General features: G+C 40.9%; 1 pseudogene; it reads left to right on the top strand.

Moving 5' to 3' along the window:
- Positions 1-5,922: 5,922 nt before the first annotated feature.
- LOC141498726 (ewing's tumor-associated antigen 1 homolog) overlaps positions 5,923-20,414 on the top strand; it is a 120,237-nt pseudogene continuing 105,745 nt past the window's right edge.

Below are 20,414 nucleotides of genomic sequence, written 5' to 3' on the forward strand. Positions count from 1 at the left end.
TACATACTTAACAAATGGTTCAAAAGAAACCCCAATTGTCTCTAAGTCTGGATTTTCTTTCCAGTACTTTCAGAGTCTCTTACTCAAACTATACAACCCACATTTTCCACCATTCCTTTTCCTTAGCTCTTCTTGACTTTAATTCATACTATTCTGAACTAGAGTCACACAGCTTATACAGCTATATAAACCACAGATATGATTCCACTCTTCACAATACATTTTCCATTCCAAGGTTTTAATATTTAACATTTCTTGATTATAAATGCTAAAATCTGGAGAAGGCAGTCATTAAAAATCCATTAACCTAATTAGAATATTCCATGCCTCCTCTTTTCAAATAGAGTAAACTGACTAACTTTTATAAAGACCATCCTAGATTCTTTCTGGGGGGATTGGTCTTCTATTCTTCAACCCTTACATGTTCCAAAATTTTCTGTAATAACTAACAATATCTGAATCTATATTGATAAACTCCTGAAGCTCTAATGATGCCATATCATTCTGGAAAAAGATTAACTATTTATTTTCCCCTGTTCAGGTATATCTTGGTAACCATATTATACACTTTAGGATCAACCTGATTCTCTTGTCTTTCTGAAATTTATTTTCCCTATTTTCAAAATAAAATAGCATTCCTTTCTATGATTTCTTTGTTTAACATATTTGATAATATTTGCTGTTTCTTTAACTTCAAAATAAAGTCCCTATTAACACTTACTTTGCTAATTCTTCCTGAAGTAACTCTCTATCCTGTATGGGGGAGGGAGGGGGAAACACTGTCAGCACAGAATCAAGGAGAATGGGAAAGAGAAGGGAACATAAACAAGGAATGGGGGCGGGGCTCTTCTCATAATAGTAAAATAACAGGGTGTGTAGTTTGGCCTCAGTCAATTTAACACCAAAATCCATTCCTTTTTTTATATAAAAATAAAAAGTCCCTCTTGGAAGTGCTCAAGAGACAACACAGGGGTGAAGAGGGAGGGATCAGATTATCCACTGTAACACAGGCAGACAGCAGGCTCAAGGAGAGAGCCAGTGAGGGCATTAGATGCCTAAAAATCTAGGTGCTCAAAATAACAAAGAGCAATGAGGCAACCCAAGGACAATTTTAGGGGAACTTTTCTCCCCGTCTAACAAATCAATAGAAGAACCCGAACACGTAAATAGACAATCTAAACATATAAAGACAGATGAGGCACAAGCACAGATCACACACAGGCAACAGAATTTTCCAAACTGACAATCTCAACACATAACAATAGACACAAGTCAATGGCAAATTCCTGATATCTCAGGAATGCCGTGAGGGGAGATTTCAGTGTCACCTCCGACCATTTCTCCATCTCTAAGGCAGCCCAGATGTTATCCTTGCTATCACAAGGAGCACCCAAAAATGGGACCTGGACATCTCGTCTGATACAGAATTCCCCTGCAACCAAATGTCTAGAACCAGAACAAGCTTACCTCTGGAGGTGTAACAGGATCTCCACTTAGGCCGAATGGGGGATGGCAGTTGAGGAGAGGTCCATACTAAGACTATGTCTACCTAGTCCTTGGGCCCTGGAACATCATCACGGGCCGGCTCCCCTAGGAAAGGGAGAGACAGATCTTTCTAACTTAAACTCGAGGCTCCCATGGTCTCCTTTGGTGACACAAAACATCAAGATCTCACTAGGGCCTCCAAATATTGTAGCCAAAGAGCAAGATGGAGACCAGAATTTGATAAGGTTGGAGATGTTTATTCCCGGGGACTGTCTGGGGATTGAGTACCCAAATCAGACAGGACCTGAGTGTTCAGGGGATAGGGTTTTTATAGAGTTTTGGAGGAGGGGGCAGGTACTGAGTGCAAGCAGGATACAGAAGCAAAGACAGCAGTTAGATTTATTGTCCTGTCATAAGGTTCCATATAGATAGGAGTGAGAAGGGGGTCAGGGGCTTTGTGTAATGTTAGAACATTTTCTGAGATGGAGGGGGTCAGGAATTCACAGACTTCCCACAGGTTTGAGTGGGGAGTGGAAATTACTACCTTATGGTTCCAACCACCTCTGGGGCAGAGGGAGTCACGGATGGGATTTAACAGATACAGCAAGGTAATTAGGCTAACAAGGGTGCTTTGTAAAGTTTTACATGACTCATGGTATATCTGTGACCCCAGGTTCAAGCATCTGGATCCAATCAGACTATACACAAATATCGATATTGCAAATTAATGGAATATCTGTGACCCCAGAGTCAAACATTTGGGTCCTGTCTTGTTATTTTCAGATTCAGAGATGCCTAGCCAAAGTTATATTTCTAAGGAGTTTCTCAGAGCCCAGAAGGATGTCAGGAACCTCTTTCTATACATGAATTTCACAAACATTGATATTGTACTTCAGAAGGAAGGAAGGAAGGAAAACCTGCCAAGGTTTTACCTGAGTTCTGGCAGGGGTCCACAGACCATACAAGGCCTGAGAAATCATTTCATCTGGTGCTGCCCTGGCAACTGCACGTGGGACTCGATATTGAATAAATCAGGGAGCTTTTTAGGGCTGAAGGAATTAAATGTTTGACCAATTAGAGCAGGCTAATTTTTAATTTGATAATTTTGTACAGCCCATAATGATGCTCTAAATATTCAAAAGACCCTTGAAAGAAAAGATTTCTCACCCCTGCTCTAAAGGGTAGAATCCACAGTCCCTGCAAACCTTTCTTTTATCCACTTCATTGGCAATGTATTAAGCTCCCCCTGGGAGCTAGACCTTGTGCTCAGGGTGGGGCCACAGAGACAGCTCTGTCCTGGGGGTTCCTTTTCCCCAGAGGGCCTACCCCTCTATCTAGTCTAATTCAGGAACTTAAATTCTCTTCCTGCTTCCTATTGCAGTCCCTGCTTTGGTAGTTCATAGTCCCATGGACCATCAGTTCAAGGATGACCCTATCAGCAACCTCCAGCACTTGGTAGAGATAAGGTCATCTTTCCCAAGATATGAGAAATAAAGGTCATTTTTCCCAAGAAATGAACCAAATCCCAAGCAGTAGGGAGAGAACTACATCTTGTATCTCTAAGACAAGAAGTTTTGGGACCCAGGATGCTCTTATCAGGTCCTACTCATGATCAATCCTCAGAAATTTTATTCATTTAATATAGTTATTTTTTAAAACTTGATCTTATTTTCAGTGTTTCTGTTGGTTTTTCCATCACACCAGTTTCTGAATATATTGCTCCTACTTCCCATCTAACAAGTCATACCTTCTTCAAAAAGAAGAAATAACACTTAAGTTCAGTTTAGTTCACAGTGTCCTTGGATATATAGTTCTCTAGTGCACGCATTGGGTATGCATTTGAACTCCTCCTACTTGATCTTAAATCTCTACACTTTGTTCTTTCACCAGTGTCTAGAATGACATTTCTCCAAATGCTAGGGGATCAGTCAATGTTTACTGACATCATTCTAGAAAGCAATGTGGAATTCCCCCCCGCCGAAAGGGACCCAAATCTCTGGGACAGGCTGTTGAAAGTGACCAGGATTTCAGCAAAATCTGGACAGGTCTCTGTCATCTTTCAGCATTTTCGCATCTTCTTTCAAGTTTGATCTTTAATGTTCTGGGGGGTGGGGGTCCGGGTCATTTCACTAAGCTTTATCTCTTATTGAACTCTCCTCCATTGACTTTCTGTGAAAGAAAGTATGGACTTATCAAATGACTTAGAGAGAATGTGTGAGTATTCACATGAATAAATAGGAATATCTGAGTACTTATACAAAGAGAATATGAATCCTTACATATATCAATATAAAGATAGTAGAGAAACATCATCTATGAGTAGATAAGTCCCAGTCTTCTAACCATGATTTTCCAGGAGATTTTATAAACCAGTCTGTGTTCTAAACCTGCTTTCCCCTTGACTGCCAGATCTCTCTCTCCTTAGTAAATTAGTCAATTATTTATTTAGACCTTTTGGACTTCCCCTTTTGTCCCCTCATTAGGAGAGATTATTCATATCAGTTAAAAATTCTACATAAAATGAGATTGTATTAGAAGTGTTTGTGTGTATTTGGGTAACCATTCTTCAATGAACATTCCCCTTTCAATCATTAGTAAGAGACTGGAATAGGTTGTTTCATGAGTTTTTATTTAGGCCACATGCTCTGATTTGCTTTATCATTATATTCATGTTAGACTTTCAACTAGTCAGAGACTAAAATTCCCAACCCCTGAGACTGTTGTTATAGGTGACAGTGTTTTTCTCTGTTTGTGGCATCATTTTCACAAAAATTCACTTTGGCTTCTGGTCCCGTTTTCTGCCTCTTCAAACTGTTTGCAGCAGGGAGATGATCATTGTGACACACTTGAAGCTGATACCCATAGGTCCAGGAAAAACCCTTCTGGGCATCTGAATACGAAGCAACTGTTCAGGACAGGAAAGGAAGCCATATGTGAGCTCTGCTCAAGGGTGTTTTGGAGCTCCCTTCTCAATGCTGACTCCCACTGACCCCTTCTGCATCCCAGGCTGGTCCCTTTAGTCTGCCAACAATTTCTACCTTCTCTGTCTTTGAAAGGCCAACACAGATGCTGCCCTCTTCCACCAAACTATTCCTAATCATCCTGTCACAAAGGCTTCCTTCCTTTGTCCATCCATTTGCCACCTCTACCACATTCACCTTGTCAAGGTCACACGTTATCTTCCATTAGATTTTGGAGTTTTCTGAGATCCAGAAACAAGGACCTTGCCTAGCCTAGCACCTGCAAGCCCTTGGAAACTGTTCCAGGATGACTCTGAGTGAAGCAGCTGAAGGTCACTTCTCTTCTTTCACAAATGTAAGAAACCCATTCAGAGAAGGCATGAGATTGTCCCAGACTCAGCCTGCTAACTGTGGATCCCTGACTGGCTCAAAGTCAAAAGGCTTGGTTTGTCCTTCACTTAACTCTTTAGATGCAAGTGAAGACTGAGAGAACCCCTAGCTTTATGGGGAACCTGTCCACTTACTTCTGGGGAGAGCCTGGCTGGGGAATTGGGTCCCATGAAGCCTGGCAGACAGAGAAGAGAGGGGGCAAGAGGGAAGCCAGCCAGCCTGTCAGGGAAGAGATACCTGGGCTCCAGGTCTGGTTCTGCCCCTTCCTGGCTGTGTGACCTTGGCCATGGCTCTGACCTCCTCTGAACCTCAGCTACCCTTTTCTCTTAATGAAGGGGTTGGGCCAGTTGACCTCTGAGGTATCTCAATCCTCCATCCCAATGAAATCTTACAAGCCCATTCAGGGACTCTATTACCATAGCCTTCTCTCACCTAACTCATGGCTCCTTGGGGATAAAAGCATGCTTGTCCAATGCTTTCTCCCGGAACTGCCCCCTCCCAGGGTGTATGCTGGAGTCTAATGTAAAGGCTGAAGAAAGATTTTAGGTTTTACCGGACCTCCCATCCCGAGATCTCTCACCCAGCTTTCCATCCTTAGAACCCGGGGGGGGGGGGGGGGATGGGGACTTTTTTCTTACCCTAAGCATAGAATCAAACTTTTCAGCTCCTAGTTTTTGTGTCTGCTGGGTGCTCTGGTTTGGTGTCTGGAATCTCCTTTGGACTTTGGGCTGTATCACTGGCGGCATCTTGTTCTTCAGAATTCACTCCCAGCCCTCAGGGGTGTGTTCTCAGGTTGTCACCTTAGGCAGGAGCTGAGACTGGGTAAAGTTGGCCCGTTGGTGATGACAGAAGGTGGGTGATGTCAGTGCCCACCCTTTGGACCCTAGAACCCACCTCCAGCCAACCCAGTCTCTCCCTTCACGGACCCTCCCTCCCCCACATTGGGCTTCTGGCAACACGTCAGTGAGAACTGCTGGCTGAAGACATAGGAGTCCACCTTTGTGACTTAGGAGTCCACCTCCAGCCAAGACCTGTCCCGCCCCCCACCCAGTGGAAGTCGGGCAACGCCCACCCCAGGTGGGAATCGATGACATCAGCACCCATCTTGATGACTTGGAATCCGCCTCTAGCCAACCCTGGCTCCCTGCTGCCGTGGGCGCTGGATGAGGTCAACTGTGATGGCCGGTGACGTCATGGAGTCCACCTCCTGACAACCCGACTCTCCTTCCATTTCTCCCTCCCCAGCAAGTGGCTTCCCTGTCAGTACTGGGTAAAACGTCAACCCCCTCCACCACCTTAGAAGAGATAGGGTCCAAGGATCCTCAGTTGTCCCCGGGGGGGGGGGCAGACGAGTCTCTGTCGCTCTTTTAAAACCAATGGGTTCTGTATATTCTTGATCTTGAGTGCCCAACTATCTCTTCTGTATATTCATATCAATGAAGATTCATATATTCCCTTTCTGCATTTATATTTTGGAGCACCCATTTATTCTCTCTAGTCATTCTATAAAATAATTTATGTTTCATTTATATGTATTCTATATATTAATATATGTGATTTCTCATAGATATGAATACAGAGAATAAATGAGAATGAATATATAGAGAATATGTGACAACACAAACATGAATATAGAAAATATATTAATATGTTTCCTCGGGGTGGCTCAGGGGATAGACCACTGGCTCTGGATTCAGGAGGACTTGAGTTCAAATGTGACCTCAGACACTTAATAATTACCTAACTGTGTGGCCTTGGGCAAGCCACTTAACCCCATTTGCCTTGCAAAAAACAAAACAAAAAAAAAAGCAAAAAATATGATTCCTCATATTCTTCGTATATATTCAGCATGAGTATTCATATATTCTATACTCATTTTATGAGACATCTTTTCCTATTTGAATCGTCCTTGTCTCTATGTGTTCCTATATATGTCCTCACAAATTTTCTCTTTATAAGATAAAAGTACTCATAAAGGAATCTCAATGTATTCTCTCTCTCTCTCTCTCTCTCTCTCTCTCTCTCTCTCTCTCTCTCACACACACACACACACACACACACACAAACATATTTTCTTTTTATAAGAACATTCCTGTTTCTTTCCCTGTGAGAGAATATATAAGGACTCATATATATGAATAGAAAGAATATATATACTCATCTAGCTATAGATTATATCTAGCTATAGATTAAATATTTGTATATATGAAGAAAGAGTATTTGAGTATTCATTGCTTTCTTTTTTTTTTCTTTTTTTAGTTTTTTTGCAAGGCAGATGGGGTTAAGTGGCTTGCCCAAGACCACACAGCTAGGTTAATTATTAAGTGTCTGAGGCCGGATTTGAACTCAGGTACTCCTGACTCCAGGGCAGGTGCTCTATCCACCGCACCACCTAGCTGCCCCTTGAGTATTCATTTCTATGAATGTAGTGAGAATATGAGTACATGTGAATTTGTGTGGAGGATAATATAAATAAGTATATATATATATATATATATATATATATATATGTATTAATAGGGAATATAAAAGTACAAATATGTAATGTATGTGTCTAAATGTATATGTGTGTATGTATACACACTGGATATGAGACTCCTAAAGGAATACTCAGCTGTGAGGAAATAGCTCTCAATCTTCCACCAGGGTTTTCCTTGAGATTTTACAGTGTGTCTGTGTTCTCAACTTCTTTGCCCTTAAACTGCCAGATCTGTTTCCTTAGGAAGTAAGTCAAATGTTGGTTGAATCAATTTGGAAGACATTTTTGTTACCCTACTATGACAAATAATTTATATGACTTAATATTCTTTATGAAATGATTATAATGGGATGGGTGGCCTTTGATCAGTCTACATCCCCTTTTAAATCATTATAACTGAGTGGAATAGGTCAGGTTGGAGGGTTTTTATTGTAGATCACATCTTCTGTTTTACTTTCTTTTATCTTTGCATTAATACTAGTCTCTTCTAATCAGTTAATGACTTAAGTGTCCACACACTGATGCTTTTGATGAAGGAATTCTAGTTCCTGGTGAAGGTGTTATTCTATAGTCATGTTACATATAATTTCAATAGGCTTCTGGCCTCATGGTCTTGCTCTTCATGAAATTTGCAGCAGAGAGAGGATCTTAGTGTTGCTCATGAGATTGACCTCTATTGGTTGGGAGGGAAGCCCTTATCTCCTGCCAGAACTGCACTGAACTTCCCAGGATGGGAAAGGAAAGGACACATGAGCTCAGGGCTGGGGTTATACTAGTTTTCTTTTCCCCTCTTCTCTGTCTACAATTCTCGTCTCTGATCCATCAACAATTTCTATGACTTTTTTCCCCATCCTTGAAAGTCCAACTCAGATGCTGCCTACCTCCACCAGGCCATTCCTGATCCCTCTGTATTTGACATGTCCAAGGCATTCCTCTTCCCTCATTAGACTGGGAGCTTTCTGAGGACAGGAAACAGGGTCCTTCAGGCTAACACCTCCAAGCCCTCAGGAAAATGTTCAAGTAAGGCTCTGGGTGAAGCTCCTAGGGGTCATCCCCCTCATTTTGCACATGGAAGAACCCCCTTCAGGAAACACATGGGATTTGTTCAGGTTGTTCCAAAGCTCAGGGGATTTTATTTTGCACTTCACTTAACCACACAGTCCTAACTGAAGACTCCCAGAAGTATCTATTGGGAACTTGCCACTACCTTCTGGGAAGAGCCTTCTCAGGGACCTTGGAGCAATGAAACTTTACTTTCAGAGGAGGGACAAGCCAAGGTAGAAGCCAGTAAGCCTAGCACAGAAGATAGATCCAGGCTCAAAGCCTGGATATGCCCCTTCCTGGCTGTGTGACCTTGGTCATGGCTGTTGCTCTCCTCTGGATCTTTTCCCAAATGAAAAGATTGGACCAGATGAGCTATGAGATCTCTCATCCTATTCAAACTTGCAAGCTTCTTCAGATGCCACCCCTATATGTATGATTGCATCCCCAAACTAGGAAATTACTCTCCCTCCAGCTGGGAAAATCCTATTAGTTTAATGCATTCCATTGGGGCAGCCCCCAGTAAGCAAGTTCTGCTCTTATTCTAACCCTAAATAAATAAAAATATAAAATGAATGAGAATAAAACTCATGGTTCTTCCTGGAGCTGTCTCCTGAAACAGAGGTGCTCCCTCCCATCTTACAGGGACTGTCAGATCTCAGAACCCAAGGAGGTAGAAGGCCAAGGTCCCATAGGGACCAATTGGGAACCAATTCCCTACCATGGGCAAGAGTCCTGTGGTCTGGGGCTTATGATTCTTGGCCTCTTGTCTCTCATGTTTAGCAGTCTGAGACCTAGGTGGACTTTGAGTGGGTCCCTGGCAGCTTTTTCCTATCAGAAAATAACTCCCATCCCTTGGGATCCTCAAGAAATCATCAGTCAAGGTGGGGACTGAGCCTGGGCAAAATGAACCCCCTGCTGAATAGTAGTGGACAGGAAGTCAGCACCCACCTTCAACAGGCAGAAGTTTCCCAGTCCTCAAGACCACCCCTCCTTCTGCTGACCCCCACCAGGCATCCCACTCACCATGTCTTTGCATTGCTCCCCGACACCCTCTTCTGCTCCTGTCCCTTTCCCGCACTTTTCACCATTCATTTTTCCTTCTTCCAATGACCTTCTCAGTCTCATTTCCCCTCCTTCATCACAGATACCAGTGGCTCCAGCTCCCAGTGGGGTTCTCTGATTGTGTCCATTAGTGAGGGGGCAGAGAGGGAGAGGACTTAGGGTCTGGGGCTGATGTCTAGAGGCCCCCTACTGTCTGGGAAGACCTCCCTCTGTCCCCTCTCCCTTTCAAAAGGACTGGGCTTTGTTTATTCTTAACCAGGGCTTCAATATTTCCTCTATATTTCTGTTCATATAAGGAAGGAATTTTTCATTCCCTCTCCCTAATCCTCTTTAGGAGTATTGAATTACTCTTTAATTGTATGCATAGAAAGAACTCTTTTCATTGATATATAGTCTTTAAATTCATACGTGAGCTCTCATTTATTTGACTACAAAGTCTCTCTTAGAGAGTATAAATTCATACTTAGGTATATAATACATTAGGGGCTGTTGATGAAATGCTCCTGTTTACCTCTTCAGACTTTGGAGGAGGGAGATGATGTTAGTGATATCTTTAAGGTATCAGCCTTCATTGGTTGGGGATGTACCCATCTTCTCTGACAAGCAGAACCTGATAGACACGACCAAGATAGGAAGCAAAGGGCACATGAGAAAGGGTTCCCATTCCCCTTGGGATTCCCAGAGCCTCTGTTCCAAGCCAACTATCTTTGCCCAGTTGAAAATCGCGCCCCCTGTCTGGGGACCTTCCTTTCTTCCCATCAGAGAAAGCCCAACTAGCACCCAGCCTATCTCCACCTTGAATCTCTTAACCTCTGCCTCTCTAGGGCTTCCCTCCTGTGGCCAAGACTTTCCCATGACTACCACATTTGCCATGTCCACACAACTTTCTTCACTATACTAGGAGTTCTCTGAAGGTAGGAAACAGGGCCCTTGTCCAGGCTACCACTAAGTCCCAGGAAAATTTTCAAGGAGGACTCTGAGTGAAGTATTTGGGGATCACTCAGCTTATTTTACAAATAGAAGAAGCTCATTCACAGAAGTCATGGGACTAACTCAGGTTCACCCTGCTACCTGTCCATCCTTGGTCTCCCCACAACCCAAGGACTTGTTTTCCTTCTTCACTTAATCCCATTGTCAAAACTGAAGAGTCTCAGAACTCCTAGCTCTATGGAGAAGCTTTCTAATCTCAGTAAATGTGGTAACCAGATTCGTAGGAGTGCCTTTCCAAGAACCATTGGTCCATGAAGCTTGAATAACTAAGCAGGGAGATGCTAAGAAATAAGCCAACTAGCTTGGCGGTCCAGAAAAATTCCACATCAGTAACTCCTTTTACTTTTTACCGATTGTGACCTTGGCTATGTCCCTGTCCTCCATTTAACCTTACTTTCTTGCAAAAGAATAGATTGGACTGGATAACCTCTGATGTCTTTTTTAGTCCTCCAACCTGAAAGAACCTAAAAGTCCTCTCAGACGCTACTCCACATCTGTCTCCCAAATCATTCCTGCCTCCCACTGAGAAAATCTTGTTAATCTGATGCTTGAGAGCAGCCACCTGCCAGGAAGTTCTGCTAGTGGTCTGACATGAAAATACAGAATAAAATCCCTGGGTCTTTCTGGAACTGTATTTCCTCCCCAGTCAGAGGTGCCCCCAAGCCCACTATGGACCAGCCCCCTTGGAGCCCAGGGGAAAGAATGGTGGAGGTCTGGTGAGGATCAGTTGGGGACAATTTCTCAACCTTCCATAAGAGTCCTGATGTTTCCAACCATGTATTTTGTGACATATATATATATATATATATATATATATATATATATATATTTTAATTAAGAGCTTAAGCCTCAGATGGATTTGGGACAGGTCCCCTGATATCTTTCAATCAGGTCCCAGTCCTCCAGAATCCTCAGGGAGCCACTGGTTAAGCAGAAATAAGATTGGGCAAGGTGCACCCCCTACTCAGCAGAGAGGAATGGTGACAGCACATCCACCTTGGAGTGGCAGGAGTCCCCCTCCAACCTCTCCATTCTCCATTAGTCACTACCAAGCATCCCACTCATCACTAGGCCTAGAATCAGCTTCCCTCCTCTTCTCCTCCCCCACAGGTCCTCTGGGTGTTGGGAGCCAGGGTCTCTAAGCTGTTTGACACAGTCATGGCAAGAAGACTCAGGGCAGTCACACTGCCTGATGGAACAACATTTCCTTCTTCAATATATATAGGGATTCCATGTATACCCATATTTATAGGTCTATTATTGATTGCAAAACTTACTCATCCTAATAGTGGAATGACTATAAAGGAAGGATTTCAGAGAAATTTCTTGAATAAAACAGATTGTGAACTCTGTCCAAATTTAACAGGACTGCCTCTCCCTGAGACATACAAAAGGCTTCAGCATTATGAAATCTTCGGAAGCCACAGTACTGGGAGTTCCAGAGAGATGTCAGAATATATATATATAGGGAAACCAGATACAAGATGGGTCAGATAGAATTCCAGGGAAATTGACAGTTTTGTCCCCCTTATCATACACAGGAATATATAATAAAGATGGTGAGAGAATAGTTAGTATAGGTAACCAATATGTGAACTCTAACAGCCTTAGTTAATTGGCAAAGAATAAAAAGTCATAGAAACCATAGCATCTACCAACAAGGGCTGAAAGGAAAATTAGTTATTGAAGGAGTCAACGGACAGGTGGACAAGCATAGCTACCCTCACTATAAGTTGTCAAGGGAGCATATCAAAAACATTACATATGCGGTACAAAAACGTAGAAGCATTCCATTAAACAAATTATATTAAAGATTATTCTAAGGAAAGTTCTGTTTAATCAATAACTTTACTATGCAGCAACAAACTAGGCAACAGGCAGGTTGAGGTCATCATGGTCTGAGCAGGGACAAGAAAAGTAATTACATGATTGATAATCACACTTGTAACCACTACATGGTCAAATTTGTAACCATATGAACTATGTGATTAATGATGAAAATTGTATACTTTTGTAACCAAGGAAATGGTTTTAGTTTGCTTGTTTCATATGATTCTAAGACTATAAAAATAAATCTAAGCAGCTGACAGTCAGTCAACCTGCTCCTACCTTACCCACTTGTTGACTCAACTCATTTTGCCAACTCTATCCCTCCTGTCAATTTCCAAGGACCCCGCGGAGGCTGGAACACTGCATCTGGGTCTCATTATAGATTCCCCCAAGTCCCTGCGAGTAACCCCAGGTGCCCAACAGGACACTGAGAAAGAAGCCCAGGGAATAGTGAAAGATGCCCTATGACCCTCATCTGCCTCTGTCAGTCCTAATCAAAACCTTATGCATTATAGTGCTCATATATTTTCTCTTTTCATTTCCATGACTTCTCATATTTCTTTCTACTTATTACTATTTATGAATACCCATATATTCTCTCTATAATAGATCTCACATTTTCCATTCACATATATTCTATATAACCATATATAAAACTTCTCATAGATTTGAATATGTGGAATAAAATATGTGAATATATGACAACATATTCTTATAAATATGGAAAATATTAATATATAACTCACATTTGCTCTAAATATTCTTCTTCATAAGTATTCCTATAATCTGTAATATATTCATGTATATAGACTCATATATTCTATTCCTCACTATGACTCATTTTCACTCTCTTCATATATATGAGTTCACATTTTAATTCTATATTTTAATATGGGTGAGCACTTACATATTCTTCTCTATTCATATGTATAAGTGTTGATATTTTCTCTATATATTCATATATGAGTATTACATGGTTTCTTTCCATATGAGAGAATTTATGAGGGCATATATATCATACATATATGAAGAGAGAATGAATACTGATATATATGTATGAATATTAGAGGATATATAAATATTTATATATGAAAAATGAGAGATAATATAGGATAAGTCATATATATGAATATAAAGAAAATGTGAGTAATCCTAGATGTCAATATACAGATAGAATATCTATGAGGAGATCATTTCCAATCTTCCCCCATGCTTTTTTTTTAAAGGTTTTTTTGCAAGGCAAGTGGGTTTAAGTGGCTTGCCCAAGGCCACACCGCTAGGTAATTACTAAGTGTCTGAGACCAGATTTGAACCCAGGTACTCCTGACTTCGGGGCCGGTGCTTTATCCACTGCGCCACCTAGCCGCCCCCTCTCCCCATGCTTTTCTTAATGTTCTCAACGTATTTTGCCCTGGATTTCCAGATGTCTCCTCTTAGTAAATTGGAAAAATGTATTTTTTTTTTGCTTTTTTTGCAAGGCAAATGGGGCTAAGTGGCTTGCTCAAGGACATACAGCTGGGTAATTATTCAGTGTCTGAGCCCAGATTTGAACTCAGGTACTCCTGACTCCAGGACTCATGCTCTTTTCCGCTGCACTACCTAGCTCCCCGGGAAAAATGTATTTTAAGGCACTGTTAGTGTCCTCTTTCTTCCTTTCATTAGGAAAAGTGATTTATGTCAGTTAATATATGATAGGAAATTGTTATGATAGTTGTATTTTTTGTCTTTGTCCTTTCTTCTATCCATGTATCCTTTTGAATCATTGACTGTTTATTATTTGGTCAGAATCAACTGCTTCTGACCCTGTTGATTTCTTGTCAGAAATACTGGAATGATTTGTCATTTCCTTTTTCAGCTCATTTTACAAATGAGGAAACTGAGGCAAACGGAGTTAATGTGTCTTGTTAAGAGTAGCGCAACTAGTAAATACCTGAAGCTTGATTTGAGCTCAGGAAAATGAATCTCCCTGACTTGAGAACCAGTAAGCTATCTCTTGTGGCACAAATAACTCCATGCTAGAAAAGCTTAAGTTTGAGGAGTTTTTAATTGTAGGCCATATCTTTTTGTGCTGCGGTCTCACTTACGTTTACAATAACTTCAGTGTTTGCCCCATCATGTTATTTGTGTAACTTCCAACTGTTGATGACATGCTCCTACCTTCCTATTCAGGCTGTTTGGAAAAGGGAGACAGTGATGATGGATGTCCATGAGACTGATCTCTGCAAGCTGGAGGAGAAAGCCCTTTCTCCTGGTGAGCAGAGGCCCCTGAAGTACCCAGGGAAAGGAAAGGGCACAGGAGCTCTGTTCAAGTGGTCATTGGGGTTTCATTTCTACCCTAATTCCCAGAGCCACTTGTGCAGCCCAAGCTGAACCCCTTGGCACAAATGGAAATTCTCAGCTCTGTTTTGTGGGTCATCTGCACCATCCTCCCCATCAGTGAAAACCCAACTGCCCACCCCAACTCACTCCCCCCCCCAGCATTTCTTGACCCCTGCCTCTCTAAGGCTTGCCTCCTTTGGTCAAAGCATTGCCTGTACTCTCATGTTGGGCATGACCAAGGCACACGTCTTCCCTCAATCAACTGTGAGTTGTCTGAGGGCAGGAAACAGGGACCTTTCTGAGGCTGATACCTGTGGTTTCTGAAAAATCAAAGAAACCAAAGCAGAGACTAAGTCAATGGCATTTTACTAAAGGATTCATAGCCCCCCCCCCCCCCGATTTAATTAATCATCTAAATATTTAAGTAGGTCTTTGGGTGAAGCAACTGGGTGGGGTCATCCCCTTTTTTCAGAAAAGGAAGAAAACCATTCAGGGAATTTCTCTCAGGTCCAACTTGCTATGTCTCCCAGCCTGGCCCAAAGCTGGGGATAGGAGTGGGGCTGTTTGCCATTCATTTCACCTCAGAGGCCAAAGTGAAGACTCCAGAACCTAGAGCTCTTTGTGGAATCTGATCCCTAGCTTCTGGGGAAATCCTTTCCAGGGACATCGGGCTCAAGAAACTTGGCTGTAAGAGGAGAGGCCAAGATGGAAGCCAGTCAGCCTGGCAGGCAAGAGAGACCAGGGCTCAAGACCAAGCTCCGTCCACTACTGGCTGTGTGAACTGGTCATCTCCATGTCCTCTGGACCTCAGTTCCCTTTTTCCAAATGAGGTTGGACCAAATATGCTCTGAAGTGTATTTCAGCTCTTAATCAACTCCCTACCCCCTACTCCCCAGCACCTTATTTAACTACTGGCTCCAGAAAAGAAACCTATGTTAAAATGATGCTTACCCTGGGGGCAGCCCCCTGCCAGAAAGCTCGGCAGGTGGTTTAACCCTCAAGTCCCTAATAAAACCCATGAAACTTTCCATACCTGCCTCCTGAGCCAGAGGTGCCCCTATGCCCTCTATCCATTCTCAAAGCCTGGGCAGTGGAATGGGGGGGCAAGGAGGGGCAATTGGAAGGAAACCTTCCATCCTAGTCAGAAGTTGGATCTCTCAGCTATACCTGGGCCTGATTCTTTGCCTTCAGGGTGGGGGCAGGGCTTGGGGGCTCCAGGTTCCTGGCCTCTTGCCTGCCCTGCTGAAAACCTCAGCCCCAGGTGGACTTTAGGGGTTCCCTTGGCATCTCTCCCCTCTCAGATGTCCCCTCCCAGGGCCTTGGGATCCTCAGGGCCTCTTCGGCCAAGTGAAGATGAAGCTGCACAAGATGGACTCCCATTGAGCACTCGTGGATGGTGACATGAACTCACACCTTGGGGAGGCAGGAGTCCTCTCAAAGAGACCCCTCCCTCCACAGAGACCTACCAGACCTGACACTCATTGTTGCCTTGAGTCACCTCCTCTCCCCTATTTCCCTTCAGACTCATTTTCCCGTCCCCTGTTGATGTTACAACTGGTCCAAGCAGCCTTAGGATTTATCTACGTGTTGTCCTTCCCGTGACTGATGCCCAGCTCCCGAGTCTGCCCATACAGGCATCTATCTCTGTCACTTCAATAAGACTGATCAACTTTGTATACAATTTTTTCCAGTACACATATATTTTATCTTTATATTCATATAAATGAGCACTCATAGTCTCTGTATTTATTGGGGAATATAAGTACACATTCTCTCTATTCTATATATGCATATGTATATATAGTACTCTTTCTATATATGGAATTTATAGATACTTCATAAATATTTTAAATGTATTTAAAGAAGAGCACCTATATAAATGTAGAAAAATTAAAACATCAAAAGAGATGAATATATAGAGAATATGATAATTCATATATAGGATATATTTATGTCTATAAAGTCTTTACATATTATCAACATAAATTCACATAACTGTATATACACTTACATAAATGTAAGGATTCATTGTTATGAGCCAATTATGCACTCTTGGCCTATATATGAGGACTCATGTTTTATATTCCAATACATAAAATTATATATATGTATATATTCATTCTCTAGATTCAGATATAGAAGTCTTTATATATTCTCTCCTTCTATTAGTATGCTACTGTTTCTTGCCCTGATGGAGAATATATGAAGATTCCTAGAGATGATAGGCTTCCCAGTCTTCCATCCTCTCAGGTTATGCTCTAAATTTGTTTTCCCCTTGACTTCCAGATTTCTCCCATTAGAAAGTCAATCAAATGGTGGTCAAAGAATGTTGAAGTTTTCCTGTGTTCTCCTAACTGTGAGAAATGATTGGTATCATTAAAAATTCTCCTTGAAATGATCGTATAATAGATGTATGTCTTTACTTTTCTCAATGTGCATCCCCTGTTCAGTAATTAATAGTAGGTTGGAATAAGTCTGGTTAGAAGTATTTTTATGATATAGCACATAGCTTTCTGCTTTTCTAAATGGCATCCCACTCACCATTGTACCTAGAATCAGTTTCCCTCCCCTTCCCCTCCCCTACACACCCTCTGGGGCTCATAATAGCTTCCTCCAAGTCCTAGCTCATGACCTCGGTTGCCCGACAGGAACCATGAGAGATGTCCTCTGGCGCTCATCTGCCTCTGTCAGACCAGATCCTCTGTCTTCCTAATCAAAGCCTTGCTACATTCTTATCCATGAATACTCGTATATTTTCTCTTTCCATTCATATGAGTTCTTATAATATGCTTTCTTCATATTGCTATTTACAAAAACCCATATATTCTGTTTATGGTAGAACTCATACTTCATTCACATATATTCTATATATTCTTATATATAACTTCTCATTGATTTGAATATATAGAATAAAAGATATATGTGAATATATGACAGAACATTTTAAGAATATAGAAAATATTGATATGTAAATACTCATATTCACTATATATATATCCTACACAAGTATTCCTATAGTCTATAATATATTCATGTAATAGATATGCATATTCTATTCCTTTATAGGACACATATTTTCAATCTTCATCTATATGAATTCTCATTCTCATTCTATATTTGAATATATGTGAATAATTTCATATTCTTTCTCCATCCTTCTATGTAAATATTCACATTTCTATCTCTATATGAACCCTTATATCTCTCTATATATTCATATAGTAAGTATTCCATGGTTTCTCTACCATGGAAGAATATGAGGACTCATGTATATGTGTATATATATATATATATTTATATATATAAATATCATATATGAGTACTCCTATGTGTTGGAATATGTGTATATATATATATATATATATGTATATATATATATACATAAATAGAGTAAGAGAGGTAATGAGTACTCATATATATGAATTTTAGAGGATATATGAGTATTAAAATATGAAAAATTAAAGATAATATAGTAATGTATCAGGCCAGCTAGGTGGTGCAGTGGATAGAGCACCAGCCTTGGAGTCAGATGTACCTGAGTTCAAATCTGGCCTCAGACACTTAATAATTACCTAGCTGTGTGGTCTTGGGCAAGCCACTTAACCCATTGCCTTGCAAAAACTAATATACATACATATATATATATATATATATATATATATATGTATTAGTTAGAGGATTTGTGAATAATCCTTGATGTCAATATACAGATAGAATATAGGAACTCATCCATGAGGGCATAAGTCCCCATCTTTCCTCGTGTTTTTCCCTGGAGCTCTTATATAAGAATTATTGTTCTCAACCTATTTTTCCCTGAGCTATCAGATCGCTCCTCTGAGTAAATTACTAAAATGTATCCTAAGACACTGTTAGTGCCTCCTTTCTTCCCATTGTTAGGATAACTGATTTGTATCAGTTTATATTCAATAGGAAATTATGATACTGTGTGTATTTTTTCTTTGATCCACATCCCCTTTTGAATCAATAATTGTTATTCAATCCTTCTCTTCTAGACCTCATTTGGGGTTTCTTGGCAATGTTACTGGAATGATTTCTCATTTCCATCTACAGCTCAACTGAGACAAGTGGGGTTAATGACTACTGCAGGGTAACAGAACTGAAGCCTGATTTGAGTTCAGGAAGATGAATCTCACTGCCTCCAGACCCAGTAAATTATCTGTCTTGCCACCTAGCCACCCTACAAATAATTCCATGTTGGAAAAGCTTAGGGGAGAGGGGTTTTTATTGTAGGGCGCATCTTTTTGTATTGCTCTTTCACTTATGTTTACATTAACTTCAGTGTTTGCTCCAGTAAATTAGGGGCTTAATTTCCAATTCTTTTTTTCTTTTCCTATGCATATTTTCTTATTATTTTTTCAAGTACATGTCATAAAAAACTTTCAACCTTCATTCACCTGCAGATTCATAAGTTACACATTTTTCCTTCCCAGTCCCTTTCCACCATCCCTCACCTCAGTGGCATAAAGTTGGGTAAAAGTTGCACATGTATATCTATGTTCAATATGCCTACATATTAGTCATTTTGTGTCTAAAGAATTAGGACAAATGTAGAAGAAGGAAAGACATGGAATAGGAAGGAAAAACATAAAAGGTTTTTTAAAAAAGTGAACATAGTATCCATTCAGCTTCTGTGTTTTTTGTTGTTGCTGTTGTTATTTTGGATAATCAATGCCATCCCCATCTATGGTTTGGGGGGGACCTTCAACACTTTTTTTGTTTAAATATTTTATTTATTTGTTTTTCCAACTACATGCAATAGCAGTTTCTGCCAATCATTTTTTTGCAAGATTTCAAGTTTTGAAATTTTTCTCCCTCCTTTCACCATTCCCTGACAGAAAACAGTCTGATAAAAGCTCTATATTTATAATTATTCTAAACATAGATTGATATTGAACATGTGAGGGGAGAATAAGATCCAAATGAAAGAAAGAAAACATTAGAGAGAAAAAAATGACATAATATATAAGACAACTTTTAAAAATTGAAGATCATAAACTTTGGTCTTCATTTAAACTCCACAGTTCCTTGTTTGGATATGGATGGTATTTTTTATCATAAGACTTTTAAAATTGTCTTTGATTATTGTACTGCTGAAATGAGCAAGTCCATCATGGTTGATCATCAACCCCATGTTGCTGTTAGGGTGTACAATGTTCTTCTGGTTCTGCTCATCTCACTCAACATTAGTCCATGCAAGTCTTTCCAGGATTCTCTGAAATCCTGTCCATCAAGATTTCTTATAGAACAATAGTGTTCCATCATATACTACAATTTAAAGCCTCCAACTCTTGATTAAATGATCCTACTTTCTTTGGGCTGTTTGTAACAAGGAGACTGTGGTGATAGATGGTAAATGTCCATGAAACAGATCTCTGTAGCTTTGGGGGGAAGGTCTCTTCTCCTGGTTGGCAGAGCCTCACTTACAAGCCCAGGGAACAGATATGGCAGATAAGCTCTGCTCAAGTGGATATTTAGGCTTCCTTTTCAACCTGATGCCCAGAATCACTTTTGTAGCCCAATGTCAATCCTTCATATAACTGAAAATTCCCACCTCTGTTCTGCAATTTCTTCCCCATCAATGAAAACCCAACTGCTCCCCGGCCCAGCACACTACCACCCAACACTTCTTGACCCCTGCCTCTCCAGGGCTTTCCTCATTCAGCCAAGGCATTGCCAATACTCCCATATTGTGCATATCCAAGACATACTTCTTAGCTCACTAAACTGGGAGTTCTCTGAAAGAAGTAAACAGGCATCTTGCTGAGGTTAATACCTGTGGGTTCTGAAAATAAAAGAAGCTGAGGCAGGGCTCTGAGTCACTGGCATTTTATTAA

The sequence above is a fragment of the Macrotis lagotis genome, chromosome X (genome assembly GCF_037893015.1).
Source record: "Macrotis lagotis isolate mMagLag1 chromosome X, bilby.v1.9.chrom.fasta, whole genome shotgun sequence".
Lineage (NCBI taxonomy): Eukaryota > Metazoa > Chordata > Mammalia > Peramelemorphia > Peramelidae > Macrotis > Macrotis lagotis.